General features: G+C 45.1%; 1 long non-coding RNA gene across 2 annotated transcripts in view; it reads right to left on the bottom strand.

Moving 5' to 3' along the window:
- LOC129639229 (uncharacterized) overlaps positions 1-17,234 on the bottom strand; it is a 28,744-nt gene extending 11,510 nt beyond the window's left edge. The window contains exons 1-4 of one of the 2 annotated variants that reach the window (XR_008708279.1): positions 17,120-17,234; positions 15,184-15,219; positions 14,304-14,371; positions 1,992-2,058 (exon numbers count right to left, since the gene is read on the bottom strand). This is a non-coding gene — a long non-coding RNA (uncharacterized LOC129639229). Of the gene's footprint in view, positions 1-1,991; positions 2,059-14,261; positions 14,372-15,183; positions 15,220-17,119 lie in introns of those variants that run through there. The other variant, XR_008708278.1, reaches the window with a different exon arrangement.
- Between the last annotated feature and the right edge of the window lie 909 nt (positions 17,235-18,143).

Genomic DNA, 18,143 nt, shown 5'->3' with positions numbered 1-18,143 from the left:
ACGTGTCTGTGCAACTGTGTGTTTGTGAAGGCGTGCCGGGCTCTGCCATGTGGGTGCATACCTTTCTGTCTGTGTGGAAGACATGCATACTTGTGTCCCCATGTGCCTCTGTGTTTGTCCAGTATATTTGTGGGTCTCTGTGTCCATTTGTACATTCACGTGGAATGTGTTCACGTGTGTAAATCTGTATAGATGTACCTGTACCAGCTTCGGTGTCGATACCTTTGTGCGTCTACATGGGTGTGAGTCCATGTATTTCTCTGTCTCTGTCTACATGCCTGTGTCTCTGTGAATCTAACTGAGATTCTGTGCATGAATGTGACTTTGTATGTTCCTCCTGTGCATCTAAGTAAGTGTGTGTGAGTGCAGACGTATTTGCCCATGTATACCTCTGTGTGGGTCTCTAGGCCTGTGTGCCTATATGCCCATATCTGCAGGTATACACTTCTGCATATGAATCAATCTCCCTTTCTCTTCCCTGCCTCATTCTCTCCCCTGTATCTATATATAATGCTTATATCTCTCTATATAAAAGTATATGTCTCTATATGTATACAGCACTGTCTCTGTGTATATATGCATGTAGAGATTTCTTTATGGATTGTCTCTGTTGTGTCTGTGTCTGCATGGATATGTCTCCACGTACAGTGCATGTATGTGTGCACACCTGCATGCTTGTGTGTTTCTACGTGCACACCAACATGCATGAACATTCCCATGTGCATCCCCATGGTAATTTCTACACATATGCATGTGTGCACGTTTATATGTTTTCATGGTGAGCATGAGCATGTAGGTTGCATGTACAGGCAGGAACATGTATGCACAGGTATGTTTTAATAACATCTATGCCTCTGTGTGTAGATTCATGTACTCCTGTGAGCATGAAAATGATAGTAAATACATATTTAAAACACATATATCTACCTATGAATAAATCTCCATACTTCAGTGTTTGCGTAAATGTCTCCGTGTCTCTGTGTATCAATAAAAACACATACACCTGTGTCTGCATATGGACAGCTCTGTGCAGCCTATGGGTGTGTGTGTAGACAGGCCAACACCCATGTGTCTGTGTGAGCTTCCATGGGTTTGTCTACGTTTCTGCATAAACATCTGAAGTGTCTGAGAATGGACATGTACCTCATCAGCCTCTAGAAGCATCTATATGTTGTCATATGTCTGTATGTGTATGTATCTGTGTTTTTGCAACTTTGAGGTTATGAATTAGTAAACACATCCTATGGATGCCTAGGTTGGCATACATATGTCTCCACATGCTTCTCTGGGCCTGTGTGAGTGTGGAGTGTATATTTCTACCTACATGGTGCTCTGTGTCTACATACAGAACTGTGTACATTTGTATGGATCTGCGTGGATGCATATGTGTATCTGTGTAGACATGAGATGATCCCTGTTGGGACTCTGGGTTATTTGCTCCTATTTGTGCAAACACGTCTTTGGCTGTGGCTGAAAGAATGTATGATCTGTGGGATGATGACACACCTGTAGGTCTATGTCAGTGTGAATATCTGTGGCACTATGCGTGTGTGTGTGTGTGTTCTAGTGTGTAGGTACTTATCTGTGATGAATGTTATGTATGTTGATGTGACTACTTTATTGGAGAAAGACTTTTCTATTCATTTCTTCAGCTGCCTTTCTACTGTTTGGCCAGCAGAGGGGGCTCAAGATTTTCTTCCTGCTCTTGAAATAGCCACAAAAATAAGCATTAAAAGATGGCCTTCTTCGGAAAATGTGGATTATTAAAGACAGTAACTATGGTGTAATAACACAGGCTTTATAATCTGAAGGCCAAATATGGTGGCTGCTCAGATCTTCCAGTCCTGATGCCATCAGGGACCTTTCTGCCGGAGACCCTGGCATGCACCTACCTATCTTCCTCCTCCCCCTGGGCCTAAGCAGGGCCCACCTGCTGCAACCTTTTCCCCATTCTACTGCTTCTCTTTGACTAGAAATGCAGATTAAGATACCTGGTGTCATATAGTCCAACAGTCTTGGAGGCAGGAACCAGCATCATCCACAGTTGACAAATGCAGACTGAGGATGAGAAAATTAAAGCGCATCATGAGCACCATATGACTAATAAGTGGCAGAGGCAGAATTCAAAGCCAGGCCTGACTGACATGAGAGCTTTCTGCCTTCCGCTCCACCCTGAACCACTTCTACTTTCGAATGTGTGCCGTCCCTAGTGCCAGGGAGCCAGGACTGGGAACAGGCACAACTGCATTCCCAAGCCTGTGTCCTGAACCTTGATTCTTTCCTGAAACTATCTCATTTCATCCTTGGAACAGCTGAAAAGGAAATATTTCACCCATGTTTACAAATGCTTATACAGAGCCAAAGAAATGAAGTCACGTGCCAAAATCCTGTGTGAGCATGCAGGTCCTCAGTTCGTGTGCTGCTGCTGCTGTTAAGTCGCTTCAGTCGTGTCCGACTCTGTGCGACCCCATAGACGGCAGCCCACCAGGCTCCCCCGTCCCTGGGATTCTCCAGGCAAGAACACTGGAGTGGGTTGCCATTTCCTTCTCCAGTGCATGAAAGTGAAAAGTGAAAGTGAAGTCGCTCAGTCATGTCCGACTCTTAGCGACCCCATGGACTGCAGCCTTCCAGGCTCCTCTGTCCATGGGATTTTCCAGGCAAGAGTACTGGAGTGGGGTGCCATTGCCTTCTCCACAGTTAGTGTGCTACAGAGTAACAACTTGTTGCTGAGGCTTAAAGGTGATAGCGTGGATGCCTCATGAAGTCAATCTGAATGTTCCAGAGGACACACACTTACTACCCCGCTTTTCTTGTGAGGCCTTCTGAGTATTATGTAGCAAGTCTGGGTGTTATGAGGGTATCTGTGAAGTCTGGGGCCAGTCTGGGCGTTGTGGGATGAATATGTGTGCTGTGGATCGTGTGTCTCTCGGTATGGCTCTTCTGTGAGGACCGTGGGACAAATCTGAGTGTCCCAGGGCTGGTTTCTGAGTTTAGGTGGCATGTCTCTGTGTAATTGGAGTGAGGCTAAATGTTGTGTGTTGAGTCTGTCTGAAGGAAGGTGAGTCTAGCTGTTGTGGGGCTAGTGTGTGTGAAGTATGTGGAGTATTAGTAAATGGTAGGGCCTATGAGTTGCTTGTGGTGTCAGTCCATGACAGGTATGACTCACATGTGCACTGTGATGTTGTTCTCTACATTAAGGGAGGAATAGCTATAGGGTGTGAAGTGAAGCTGTGGATTATGGGTTATCGCTATGAATTATGGGTCCTGTGCGGTCTGAGGTTTGGAGTGAGTGTGTTTTGTGGGAGTGATTCAGAGCATTGTGATTTTTATGACTATGATTTTTTGGATTTGTGTGTGTGTTTAGTCACTCGGTCATATCTGACTCTGTGCGACCCTATGGACTGTAGCTCACCAGGCTCCTCTGTCTATGGGATTTCCCAGGCAAGAATACTGGAGTGGCTTGCCATGCCTTCCTCCAGGGCATCTTCCCAACCAAGAGATTGAACCCACGTCCCTTGCATCTCCTGCATTGGCAGGCAGATTCTTTACCACTAAGCCACCAGGGAAGCCTTTTTTGGATGTACCATCAGGTACATCTATGGACTGAGGAACATGTCCTCACAATGTAGGGCATGTCTAGCTGTTGTGGTATATACACTGCAGTCTGTGTGTTGTGGGATATATGCTTGAGTCACAGGGTGAGACAACATGTCATGGGTTGATTCTGGAGATTCTATAGTAAGTTGTTACGTCATAGGGATAACCTTTGCACTGTAGGATATGTCTATGCCTCACAGGCAATTTATGTGGCTTCATAAAGAGGGACAGTCCCATAAGCGAAGTTGTGTCTTTACATAGTATGCCATTTCTGGAAGACGTGGTCTGTGCTGCACACTGTATGATTAGACTGTTTCTGGACGGGGTGTTGGGTATATTCTGGTGTTTTAAAGAGAGTGCATATTATTAGGGGTGAGTCTGGGTGTGCAGGAGCTTGTGCATTTGTGTTAAGATTACCCTGTGTGCTGTAGGCATATCTGCTTTATGAAGTAATTCTGTGTTGTAGCATATGCCAGTGTATGACTGAACATGTCTTGAGTTTGGAATCTTTATGCTGGGTAAAGATTTGTTCTGTGAGGGATGTTTGTGTGGTAGGTCAGTCTATGCATTATAGGGCATGTCTTTCAGCAGTGTAGGACAAGACTGTGTGCTGTGAGGCTTGTCTGTAGTATTGTGGCTCATGTATTGAATTGTGAGATTTTGTGCAGGCAGGTAAGTCTGAATATTGTGGCGCATGTCAGTGTGTTATAGGGAGAACTTGATCTGGAGTGCGCTTCTAAGTTGTGATTTTGTTTTAGGTGTTTCCAAGTGAATTTGCTTTGGGGAGGAAGTCTGAGCCTGATGTGGCCATTCTGGAACTGCTGGGCATGTCCCTGCATTTGCAAGATGTTTTCTACATTGTAGGATGCACTTTTTCACTGGAGGTTTTGCTAAGGTGTAGGGATGACAAAGTACACTAGACATTGTGTCTAGGTTGTAGGTCAAGGGTATCTTGTGGGGCAAGGCTGTGTTGGAAAGTACATCTGGTGAGGAGAACAACTCTGTAATGGGGATCATGTCTTCCTCCTGTGGGGAAAGTCTGTGTGTCCTGGGGCAATTCTGGGGGTTGGGGACACATGTTTTCTTTGTGGGGTAAGTATTTGCCTTACGGAGCAATTGTGTGTGTACATACTGGGGTGAATCTGTGCATCAGAATGCAGTTTTGTGTTTGTGGGAGAAACCTCTGTGTCACAGGGTACACTTGCTCATCGTAGGTTAGCTGCAGCTAGGGATTATGGAGCTAGTTTGTGTGCTGGAAGACACATCTGGGTGTTGTGTGATAAGACTGAATTTGTGGCTGGATATTTTTTAAATCTATTTTTACCATTGGGTAAAATTGGGTGAGTTGATGTTGTAAAGTGAGGCTGTGCAGTATCGGGAAAGTTCAGCTTTGTGGAAGTTATCTGTGGGTTATAGGGCATGTCTTGGTGTGGTGGGGTAAGCCTGGACATGGTGGGGCAAGTCTGTCCATTATAAGGTCATTGTGGATATTGTGAGACATTTTGCGAGTACTGTGGTGCAAGACTGATTCTGAGGCAAAGCTAAGTGTTATAGAGACGTTGGATGCCTCAGGGAGCAAGTCTCGGCTTTTTTGGAGAATTTTTGCATTGTGAGAGAAACCTGTATATGGTGATACTATTCTATGAGCTGCAATGGGAGTCACGTCGTGGAACATGTGTGATACCATCAGTTGGTCTAGGTCGTTGAGAGCTGAGTTTGGAGTTCTGGGAGAGTTTAGGCACTGTAGGGCTCATATACATATGGCAGAGTGGTTTTTGGAGTTGTGGTGCACATTCTGTGTGTTTGGGGGCATCTGGTGGTTGCGGTGCATAATGGGCTCATTGTTTGCTTTGTAGATGAGTCTCCGCCCTATGGACTTACGCCATGTGTAGGGGGAAAGCCTGTGCATTGTAAGATGAATTTGGAAGTTGTGTAAAATTGTGTATGTACTATCAGGCAGGTAGGTTTTCTGTCACACGTTTTAGAGCTCCTGGACAAGACTTTGCTGGTGGGGGAGGGAGCGAGTCTTTGCATTTGAGGATGTGACCAGATATGGTGGAGGAGTCCAGTTGTTATGAAGTGCATGTTTTGAGAAGTATTTGTACCTTGTTATGCAATTCTGTGTGTTTCTGGGGGGGTCTACATCTTTGGGGACATATGTGTGGATTGTGGGGTGTATACAGGATGTATAGAACAGCTATGGGGGAAGCTGCCCACTTTGTGTAATTTGGGCTGCTGTGCTGTGAGTCTGGCCAATGTAGCCAGAGCTCGGTTGTGTGACTGGCTTATGCCCCTTGTTTTGGCAGTGTCTCAAGTTGTGACTGTTGCTTGTACATTCTATTGTGTGTACGGGCACTGTGGGACACACATGAGTGTGTGTGTCATGCTGGGCTTGATGCAGGGTGGGTTTGTGTATTTGGGGCTAAGTGTAAGTGTTTGGTACAAATTTGGGAGTCATGTGGTTAAGTGTGTGGTGGCACGAGTTTGTTCTCTGGGGTAGATCTGTGAGTTGTTGGTTGCGATTGTGCAGTATGATGCAATTCTGTGCATTCTGGGGTGACTCAAAGAACTGTGAGCCGAGCTGGAGTGCTGTTGTTCTTTTCTATCCATTGAAACTCAACTATGGGCTTAATGAGGGTGTTTCTATGGGGGCATGCTATTATATTTTAATGTGGTTTGGCAATTATTTTTAGAGTCTGTGTGTTGCACTGTGAGTTTGAGACTCCAAAGGGCAAATTTGCATGTTTTGGGACAAGTCTGAGTTGGGACAAGTTTGTGGAGTTGGTGTGGTGTGGGACAAAAGTGTGTGTCGAGCTCATCTGTACCCTGAATAGAGCTGATGTGCTATAATGTAAGTCTGGGAGTTCTGAGAGGACTCTTTATCTTGCATGTGTGAGTACATTGTAGGGTGTTTCTGCATGTTATAGTGCATGTGTGTACACTGCTTGAGCAAATCTTCACGTTATGAGCTAAGTGTGTTAACTGTGAGAGGGTTCTACAGATTGTATTCAGTAGAATGGGTGGTATCCTGAGATGCTATTCCATGCCTTGTTGGGAGAGGAGGTTGTGTTGTCATTGACTGCAAGTGTTGGGGAGCACTCATTTTGCTGAGGGACAAGTGTGTACAAATGCAGGTATGTGTGTTTGGTGTCAACTGTGAGTGTTGTGTGACACATCTGTGTGTCTTGAGTTGACCCTCTACAATACCTGGGGAATCTGCCCAACTTGGGCTGGTTGTATGCTCCTTTGTGTGGGTCTCTGAGTGGTGAGCAGAGTTTTGGCACTGTCTTTGGAGAACATCTAGGAGAGACGTGCGCTGGGGCACATTTCTGCATTGTAAGAAGAGTCTTGTGGGATGAGTTGTGTCTCCTCATTGTGACTTGACACTGCACCGTGCGGCATATCAGGGCTTTGTGACACGATTCTGTGCTTTCTGAGAAGAGTCTGGGTTTCGTATTTGTATCTGCCTGTTGGGTTTTGGCAATTCTGTACACTGTGTGCTGAGCTCAGAGTGGTGGGGTGAGTCCTTGTGATGGGTTGTGGATAAGCATTGCAGGGTGTGCCTTTGTGCTGCGCATGACAGGTCTTGGTACTTTGTTGCTGCTCTTGTTTTCCTTGTAAGCCAGGTGTCTGCCCAGCAAGGTGTGGGGGGTGTGTGTATGTGTTGGGCACCACGTCTCGGTTCTAGGCCACATTTGTGCTCTGTTGTACAGCTGTGTGTTTTGAAGCCAAGTCTGTGTGCTGTGCATTTCTGTCTGCATTAAGGATACGGGGTTTAATGGTACTGTGAAGTGAATCTGGGCATTGTGGGGCTGTCCTGGATGTTGCAGCCCATGTCTGTGTGCTCTAGGATGTGCCTTTGCGTACAGGGATGAGCGTGTGCTCCATGGGGTAAGTCTGTGCACTGCAGGGAATCAAGTATGTTAGCAGGTATGTTTGCATTGTATACAAGGTGTTCTCCCATCTGTCCAGACTGGTGTGTGATGTATGCCTTGCACAGTTTGGTTGGGCAAGCCTGGGAGGTAAGGGAGCATACCTGCATGTTATAGGGCCTCCTTTGTGCTGGGGAAACTCTTGGCAGTGAGCCTGGGTGTTGTGGGTCTAGTGTTTTCATTGTGGAGTGACTGTGGAGCAAACCAGGTTTGTAGAGTAAGGGTGTGCATGGTGATCACAGCCCATGCACGGTATGCCTTTTGTTATGAGGCAGGTCTATGCACTGAGGGGTTTACCTGTGCTTTGTTGGGGTCGTTTTTAGGCCACACTGTGGACATGTGGGATGTCACTTCCCTGACCAGGAACTGAACTCGTGCCCTTGCAGTAGAAGTGCAGAGTCTTAACCACTGGACCACCAGGGATGTCCCTTTGTTGGGCTTTATACTTGGCATGATGGTGCTATGTGATGAAGATGTGTAGGACATGGCAGACAGGTGTTTGTGGAGCACGTCTTACACTGTTATCACTCTGTGCATTATGGAGTGGGTTGTGTGGGTTGGGGTTGTGTCTGTACTTCAAGATGAATATCTGTATGTTGTGAGGCATGACTGTGCAGCATGTGGTGGTTTGTCAGCAGTAAGTTCCTTCCAGATGTTCTGATGTGAGTGTGAGTTAGGCAGGCAGACATTTGCATTACCAGTCACAGGTCATATTTGAGGGCTCTGGGCCTTGTGTATCTGTTGAAGGACTAGGTGGACACAACTAAAGGTGTTTGGGGCCCTTGCACTGTGATGTAATTCTGTTCCCTTGCGGGGGGGGGGTGCTGTGGGTTGTGTGGACGTCCATACCCTGTGGAAGACACCCAGGATTTCGGAGACTAGACTGCGCAGTGGGACAAGATGGTGTGTCATGATGCCATTCTCTACTTTGTGGGAGGAGTCTGCAGTGAAATCAAGTCTGTATGCTATAAGGCATGTCGATACGGATCAGCTCTCCATTAGAGAAGTCTATGTGTTATGGATTGTTTCTAGGGATTTTAAAGTGAGTTTTCTGTGTTGTGGGGCCAATGTGTTCTGTGGTATGTGAATTGTAGACCCCGTGTGTGTGTGTGTGTGTGTGTGTGTGTGTGTATGACAAGGTACATTTAGTTCAGTGGGATGAATGTTTGCATGGATGAGTGTGTATTATCATGAGTGTGTTTGTGCACAGCCATGTGTATTGTGTGATACGTCTACGTGTTAGAGACTCTGCACAGTAGGTGCTTCCCAGTGTTGTGGGCTAACTGCAGTCGATAGGGAAATTGTAAGGAAAGGGTGGTGGGAGTGAGCTGTGATGTGATTCTGGGCTGCATGCTGTGTGTTAATTTGAATTATTTTAGTTCGAGTTGTACCATTATGGTCCAGTTGCACGTGTAGAAGCAACAATAACAACAACAACCAGATCTGCTAACATCTGTAACACTAATTCTGTGCCAGGCACTCTTCTAAACACGTTATAAGCAGTCACGCATTTATTCTTCTTGACAGGCCTAATAAGTAGGTACCATTATTACTCCCAATTTATACCTGAGAAAAATAAGGCACAGAGACATTAAGACTCCTTTCCAAAGGCACATGATTAGTTAACAATACACATGGTCTTGGAAGCCAGGCAGCCTGAATCCTAAGAGTAAGTTTTAACCACAATCTACACCGCTCCTTTGTTTGGGGATGTGCATATCTCCGGACCTTGTGGGGTTTGTGTCGGTGTGGTGGTATAATATAGGGTGCAGAGCCCCTACAGAGAGCAGAAATTCATCCAAGTGTGTGAGGCTTCTCCCTGAGTTTTGGGATGGGTCTTGTGCAGAGCAGGCATTGTTTATATTAAGTTTGGAAGCAAAGATGCTAATGTTTTGCCCTGCATGGCAAGGCTTTCCACTGTGCACTGACTGTGGCCACTGTGCTGAGCTCTTGCTTTAAAGGACAGGTATGTGGTGATGCAATTTTGTGAGCTGTCAGAGAATCCTGTGTGTTTGCGGAAGTGTCGATTTGGAAAGGTGTGTTTACATGTTGTACATCTAGTCCCTGGACGATGAGTATTGCTGTCCTAGACTGAGTCATGTAGGGGAAGTCTATAATTGTGACGCAGTTCTGTGAGTGATGAGGGGACCGCGTGTGCTGTGGGAAACGTGTTTATGTTGCAGGGGTCTGAAGGTTTTCTGAGGTCATTGAGGAGGGAATGTGTGTACCTGTTCAGTCATGTCCAACTCTTTGTGACCCTATGGACTGTAGCCTGCCAGGCTCCTCTGTCCATGGAATTTTCCAGGCCAGAATACTGGAGTGTGTTGCCATTTCCTACTCCAGGGGATCTTCCCAACCCAGGAATCAAACCCCAGTCTCTTGTGTCTCTTGCATTGGTATGCAGATTCTTTACCACTGCGTCACCTGGGAAGCTAATTGAGGAGGGGGGGTCTGTGCATTTTAGGATGCCTCTGCATAGGGTGTGTGTGTGTGTATTGGTGTACAATATTTCTGCACATCTGGGGCCTAGCTGTGCTCATGTTACGGGAAGCGTCTTTGTGTTGTTGGGGCATGCTGGTGCCTTGGAGGCAGGTGTGCATTTGGGCTGAGGACACTGTGTTGCAGAGTGAGGGTGTGTGTTACATAATGCTGAGCACTTACACAGTAAGCACCCTAGGGGTCTGGGAGGTGGGACACATATCATGGAGTGTTCTCTGTGCTCGTGAGGCAAGCTGGGTGATGCTGTATGCTGTGGGATGAGTCACAAGGTACAAGACTTATTCACTGAGGAGCATGACCTTAGGAGCATAGTTCTGTGCTATATCCACACATGATGGGACAAAATCTGTGCATGGTAGGGTGTGTTCATGTGACAGAGGGCACATCGCTGAGCTGGAGGGTGCATGTGTGTGTGCATGTGTTGTGTTGTGGGTCTGGATACTGTGGGGTGAGTGTGTATATTAAGCAGCAAGCCCATGCATCACAGAGCACACTTCTGCACCACAATGAAGCTCTGTGTGTGGCGAGCAGGATCTGGTTTAGGGTCCTGTCCGTGCTCTGTAGGGTGTGTGGCTGTTGTGGCAAAGCGTCTGTGGCTGTAACGTTCCCAGATGTTCTGGGGTTGACCCTTTTCACATTAGCAATTCTACTATCAATTACATGGTTAATTACATTAACAACTGAAACAGTTCCTGTGTGCCAGGCACTGTATTAAGCGCTTAGCGTATCCTAATCCATTCAATACTCACAACAACCCTTTTTAATAGATACGGCTGTTATCTTTGTTTTACAAATGAGCAAACCAAAGAACAGAAAAATATACTTACCCAATGTGCATGATTAGAAAGGGGTGGAACCTGGATTCGAACCCAAGTAGTCTGGGTCCAGAGGCCTTGCTCTTAGCCATTACACAAGTGGTGTGTGTTGAGGGCCAGGGCTGCAGCTGAATGGGATGGTAAAGCACATCTGTAAACTATGATGGAAATCTTGGCATTGCACAGGTAATAGTGTGTGTTGTGTGTCTACATATCGGGGAAGGCTCATGTGCTTTATACAGGTGTTCTATCTTAGGGTAAATGTGTGTTGTGTTGCAATTCTGTGCATTGAGGGAGAAATCTATGTATTCACAGGCATTTCTGTGAATTCTAAGTTTTGTGGGTGTGATTATGTCGTGGGGCAAATCTATGACTTGAAAGGCTTGACTGAGTATTTGGGGTGAGGCTCAGGGTTCTGTGGTGTTTGTGTGTGTCGTGGAGCAAGTCTGTGTGTTGATGGGAGAATCTGTTTATCTAGATGAAGTTCTGGGCCTCCTTGGGCCGACTTCGGTGTGAAAGCCATCTGTGTGTGATGGGTGAATCCACAGGTTGTAGAGCAAAGGGTGGTGAGTGTTTGGGTGTGTGTGTGCACTGAGTAATCACCCTAAGGAGTGTGGTTTGGGTGAAGTGAATCTGCATGACAAGTGTGTCCTGTGACATGACTCTGCATCATTGAGTGCAGGGTTGTGCTTTGTCATAGGTTGTATCGAGGTTGTGAGGTGACTGTGCGCTGAGGGGAGAATCTGAACATTTCAGGGAAAAGTTAGGTGCTGCCATGGCATGAGCGTGTCTGTTGTGGAACAAGCCTGTGCACTGTAGGGCCAGTTTGCACACTGGGAAGTAGTGCTATGAGTTGTGAGGTGTGTCTATGTATCACAGAGTGTGTCTGAAGAATTTGACAGGGGCTTTCTTGATCCAAGGCCACAGTGTGCCTTATGGGGAAGTGTATATTTGGAGGAGCTCTGGATGCTGTAGGGCACACGAGGGTGCCATAGGGTGAGTGTTGGCATCGTGTGGTGACTGTGTTTGTTGTGGAGTCAACTGGTGCATTGGAGGGAAAGATGGTGCGTTGTGCCATAGTCCGAGGGGGTACGGGATACATGTTAAGATGGTCTTTGCATCTCTCTGTGATAGGGTGAGCTTGAGGTGCAGTGGGGCGAGTCTGTGCTCTGGATTTAATCTTGGTGCTGTGGGCTGAGTCTTGGAGCTGTGGGGAGGGTCTAGGAGGTGAGGGCACATCCTTGTGCTGTGGACACGACTGTGTCCCACCGAGAGGCTGTGTGTCCTGGGGCCAGTCCGCTGAGTCAGAGAGGGTCTGTGTGCCCGGAGGGAGGGCCTGAGTCCTGGGGAGACAGCTGGGTTTGTGGGGTGAGCCTAGATACTGGAGACAGTATACTGTGTGCTGTGGGGAGCATCTTTCAGCCAAAAGGAGAATCTGTGTGTGTCCGGGAGACTCCGTGTGCTGTCAGCTGGCGGGGGTGCGGGGCGGTGACCTGTGTTTCACGGGGTGAGTCTGTGTGACTTGAGTCATGTCTGTGTCCTGTGGGCCACGTCCGTGTCTGCAGGGGCGGGCTTGGGTCCTGTGCTGCTTGTCTGCGTGCTGTGAAGTTCGCCTGTCAGCGGAGAGTCTGTGTGTCTCTCTGTGTGGGTTTTCAAGCTGTGTGGTGAACTGTGTTCTGGGATGGGGTAGGCTGTGTGCCTGGGGATGGGGGCGAGGTCCTGTGCCCGGAGGAGGGCCTGCGTGCTCTGCGGGTCATCTCTGTGCCCCGGGAAAAGTCCTCTCCCTTGGCGTGAGTCCATGTGCTGGGTCAGGGAGATGCAAGTGGAGTCTGCGCCCTACGGAGGACCTCAGCTATGGGTTTAGTGGGTGGGGCATCGGAGAAATCTAGGTGCTGTGGGGACAGCCTTTGTTCTATGGGGAGCCCATGTGCCACGGGCTGAGTCCCTGCTGTGTGGTGAGAGTGTTGTGTTGTGGGGCGTATTGGTGGGTAGGAGGGTGTGTCTGTGACCTCTGGAGTGAGTCTTTGGGCCTTGAGAAGATGCTTGGTTTTGGAAGAATCTGTGTTCTGTGGGCTGTGTCTGTGGGCTCTACGTGTGCCAGGGAAAGGCTGTGTGTGACATGGGGACAGTCGCAGGGGCTGTGATGGTCTGTGTGTCTGGGGTAGAGTCTCTCTGTGTCACGGGGGGCGCAGATCTGCATGCTTTAGTGAGACTTTTGGCTGAGGGGAGGATATGTATGCCTCTGGGTGAGGCTGGGTGATGTAGTGAAATGTGTGCTGTGGGGCACGTTTGTGGCCCTGGTGCTTCTCCACATGCAAAGCGAAGAGTCTTTGTGCTGTAGGGGTAACTGCAGTGTTTGTGCTGTTTGGCCAGGGGACATTAGAGGGTGAGTTTGTACATTGTAGCACCAGTCTGTTTCAGGGCAAGTCTCCTTTAATATCTACAAAGAATAATAGCCAACACTTATACACTGATTATCATTACCGGACACTGTTCTAAAGGTGCTATTATTACCCCCATTTTCCATCTGAGGAAATTGAGGCACAGAGACATTAAGTAAAATTGTACCTGTGATCATGCAACTAGCCACCTGTGGAGGTTTGAAACAAGGCAGTCTGTTACCTTTGCCCACACCATTATGAATCCCCTGGGGGCCCTGAGGCGAAATATCCCCTTGTGGGTGAGTGGCCTCAAAGATTGGGTTCATGATCTCTGGTGGACATACTGAAAGCAGGTAATATAGGAGGAAGAAAAAGGGAGTGGCTCAAAGCCTTCCGAGGATTAAAAAAAAAAAATTCAATGCTCTGTATACCATAATGGTGGCATTTCAGCCCAGAAGAACTGACATCAGGACAGCAAAATAACACCTTCAGCGTCTGGAGCCCCCATGACCCCTCCCTCGCCTCCACAGCCGCATTCTGCCACTGCGGAAGAGAGAATGCGCATGCCCTGGTGAGCTGCCGTTGCCATGGAAACCAACGTCCAGTCACAAACAAATCATAGCCTAATACAGCAAATCTAGAAATGATTGGGGCTGCGGCTGTGAGCCAAAGGAGCCCCTTGCAGTAAGGGCAGGCAAGGCATCCTCCCACCCACGCCCCCCTTTTTTCTTCCCGAATCAGTAAAGGCTAGAAGCAAGTCAGAAGTCAATAGCGAAAAGAAGACTGTGTTGGGAGTGGGGTGGCAAGGGTCAACAGTGGGCGGCGGGTGATTTTAATAGTCAAATATTTCTTTCAGAAACATTTAACCCACCACCCACTAAAAGACTCCGTGGTTTATGCTTGAGCCTTTCACCTGCAGTAAAGAGGAGAATCACAGGGGTATGTCCCTCTCTACAAGAGATGGTGGCAGTGGAGCCATGGATTGGGACTCATCCTGCCTCCTTTAAATCCCTAGATCAGACTACCGCCAGCAACAGGCTGCAAACATTATTTATTTTTGTTCCTTATACATTTCTTACATTTTCCACTTCTACCATTCTAGAAAATTCCAGGAACTGAGTCCAGTCAGCTCTAATTCTCCGAGTACCTGAGGAGTAGAAAAAGAGGTTGAAGGAGGAACTTTAGGAATAACACTAACCCCAGGAGTATTGTTTGACTACACAATTAGGGTGTCAGCTGTGTCTAGGAGGAATAGCACATCTGGAACAGTGGTTTAATATATCAGGATTCCTCGATTTTCACTTGTAAAACGCATCTCAGAAAGATAATTTTTTGACTATTTAAAATGTTTAAATCCTATTTGAAAACCACTGCCCTAAACCGTGTGTGCCCTGAATTTGTGAAAGGCATCAGCAAGAACGTGATGTTATAGTATAGAAAGCTGTCAGAAGCTGCAAGAAGGTATCAGTGCTATTGTTGGATGTAACCTTCTTGGGTCGAGAGAAAATGGCCGACCTGTGGAAAGCTACACCCTATCTAGTGGGAGGACAGTTCTTGCAATTTCAAATCAGTGGAAGAAGGTTGGATTATTCAATAAATGATGCTGAAACAATTGGTGACCTATTTGGAAAAAACACAAAATTAGATCTACTTCATATCATATGCCAAAATGAATTCTAGATGAATTAGAGTTAATTGCAAAGAATGAAACAAGTAAATGACTAGGAAAAATGCAGGTGAATACACTCATAAAAGAAAGAAATCACAAAATCAAAACTTGATAGTTATGATGTCTAAAAATGCAAAGCTGCAACACGTTTAAGAAAACTCACCATAAATGATAAAACATAAATACGCAAATAAACTGAAAAATAATGCTTTTGCCACATATGATAAATAAATGAGGTGATATTGTATGGGGTTGGCGGGGTAGGGGAAAAACCTTAAACTGGTTCATACCATTTGATCCAGGAATTTCACAGCTATGAATTTATCCTAGGAGAAAAAAAAAAAACAAAGAAGCTCAATGAGGTTTATATGGAAAGATATTCCTTAAATTATAACAGCAAAAATTGCACATAGAAACTTTCAATAATTGGACATTTAGTGGAACACTTATATGATCGAAAATTAAGCATCCACAAAACATCGCATTCTTGTGGGATATGTTAAAATATGGAGAATTTCTCTCAATATATTGCTTAGTGATTAAAGCAGATTGAAAAGGATATGTGCGTAGGATCTTCATTTTATATATAAATACATATTTTATGCATAGATTTGCATGTTTCAGAGAAGAGGGACTGACTATATTAACAGCAATTAGCTCTTGGTTATAGGATTATGAGTAATTTGTATAGGCATCTTTAGGTTTTCCCCAATTTTCTACAACAAATATGTGAATTTTTATAATAAAGGGGAAAGATGGCAAGATATTTTAATAAGATATTGATTTTAATAATGGCTATAAAAGGGATGAGAGTATGGAAAAGAAAGTCTGGGATTAGAGACATTAGAAAGCAAAGAGTAAATCTGTCCATGTTTATCAACAATGGAGCAAACCAGATAAACTCAAGATGTGTTATGTAAAGATTATAGTAGTATTTGGATGTTAGTAGGTACAGAATTTCTTATACAAGATGGACTCCTGGAAAATTTTCTTCACTACAGCAGAGGATGGTCACGTGTCCCTGGATGTGTCAGTCATCCTCTTTGCCGCAGTGCTCTGTTCGAAGCCCCCCTCCCTCCTATGGCTTCATCACACTCTCCCCACCACCTCCTGCAAAACATGCCACCAGCAGACATTTTCAGCTTGGAAAAAATGGCCCCTCTTACCAACTTTCTTTAAAGCTATTTCATTCTTATCTTTTCCTCCTTGACTGCTATTTTGGCATCTAACTCAAAAAATCTACTTATCTATCTTTTTCCTCCTTTGCTTCCTATTGACAAAGCAATCTGAATTTCACAGAAATAAAAGACCCAGCACTTCAGCTTTTCTTTTTTTTTCTTTTTTTCTTGCAGAAACGTATGTACGAAAGCAATTTCCAGGTACAAGGAGACACTAAAGTGTAAACATTTTCAGGCACGATTCAGAAACAAATATAAAAGCTTTGTTGATAGGAATCTGCTATTTTTTTCACATCCCTTTCCCAAGAAAGAAGCACTGATCATATTGTCTTTACTGTAAAAATCAATGTCCACAAATACAAATGAATTATTTTCCAAATAAAGGCACAGTCACAATAGTCATTATTTCTCTTTCATGATGTTTCATCCTAAAACCAAATTTAAATCTTTCTCATTCAACAAACGTTCATCTATCATGTGAAGCAATTAATCTGAACATTACAGGGTGCCCTCCTTCTCCTTTTCTCTCCTGTACAGACATCCAGTCACATGATTTTCTTAATTAAAAAAAATGAGCCATGGTATTCTTTTCCCCATTGCAAAATAACATTTTTCTCATGCTCTCTCCATACCGTGAAAGGAAATCAGATCTTAGAACATTGTGAATCGTCATCCATTTCATCACATCTAATGCAAACATCCTAAAGCTGCCATAGCATTCTGAACGCAATTTCTCATTTCAATAACATCTTCATCGAGTCCTCTTTGAGGTACTATCTTAACCAGAATCACAAGAGGGAAGTTTCTATACTTCCTTCTAAAAATTCATTCACTTTTTCAGAAATGAGCTTTAAACTAGAAAAGTGACCGTGGAATGTTTAGAATTGAATTAAGCCATTTTCTCAATGCCATGGATTAAAATAAGAAATTCCTCCACAGTTATGTATTATTTTGATCCATCAAAACATGTCGCTTGCTATTTAAAAAAAAAAAAAAAAACAAAAACGTTTCGGATATCTATGTTACAAAAGATTTCTCCGCTACTTACCAGCTGCCTTCGCTCTGCCTCTCCACCAGCTCGGAGGTTGTCGCACTGAAGGGGTGGGGGGAAGAGCTGCAGCGGCTGCTGGAAAATGAGCTGTGCTGTGAAGAAGGGATTAGCTGGAGGGAAAGGAAAAAAATGCCTTGGCATTATCCTCAAAATTCCTCTCCAAACATAAAATCATATTAAACATTACATGCTAAAAAGCGCATGCTCAACAAAGGGTGGAATTTAACAGTGAAGCTGCTGATCTAAAATATACCTAAATTGCCTTGCTTTCCAGTGAAACCCCTACCAAGCCATGGTCTTTGGCTCTCCCATCTCCTAGCAACAATCTCATTAATATTTTTCTCTGCAGTGGTCCTACTAGGCATCAGAGAACATTCACAAGGTCTGGTCTCTGGTGGTGAGCATTACCATTTTATTGTTCAAGATGCGTGTGTTTTCCCCAATAGGCAAAGCAGGCATTCAATAACAAGTTCTCCCTGGGAAGATTTCAGATTCCAAAGACATTCTAGTCAAATGACAGAGATTGTTCTTGTCTGGCCCTTGGTGCAGTGTTGTCGCTAGACCCCTGACCTAAAGATGGGCATTAGCAAAAGATGCCTAAACCTTTCTGTGATCGCCAAATTACAAATAGCAGCACAGCTATAAATCCAGGCTCTAAATCAGTGTTGCTATCCACTGTGCTCAGAGAAAAAAATTAATGCACAGAATTCGTTCATATCCTTAGCCCTGTAACCATGCTCCCCACCCACCTTCTTGGTTACTGGAGGTACATGTTGCAAAAATAGTGGATAAAATATAACCAAATCAAAAACAACCCACTTATCTATTATTAACATGGAAAATATTAACTACATGTTAAGAAAAAGAGGGCGGGTTACTATACAGTATATATAATATGATCATTTTTATATCTTATATGGCTAGGAATAAGTATACATAAATAAAACTGAAAGGATATTTACCAAAATGTTAGGAATAACTATGTCTGGGTTTTCTATGGATGGCAAATTTGAGGGGTGTT

Source organism: Bubalus kerabau, chromosome X (genome assembly GCF_029407905.1).
Source record: "Bubalus kerabau isolate K-KA32 ecotype Philippines breed swamp buffalo chromosome X, PCC_UOA_SB_1v2, whole genome shotgun sequence".
In the NCBI taxonomy this organism is placed as follows: Eukaryota; Metazoa; Chordata; class Mammalia; order Artiodactyla; family Bovidae; genus Bubalus; species Bubalus kerabau.
Note: the sequence above shows the minus strand (reverse complement) of the source record. Positions and strands in the feature narration are given on the sequence as shown.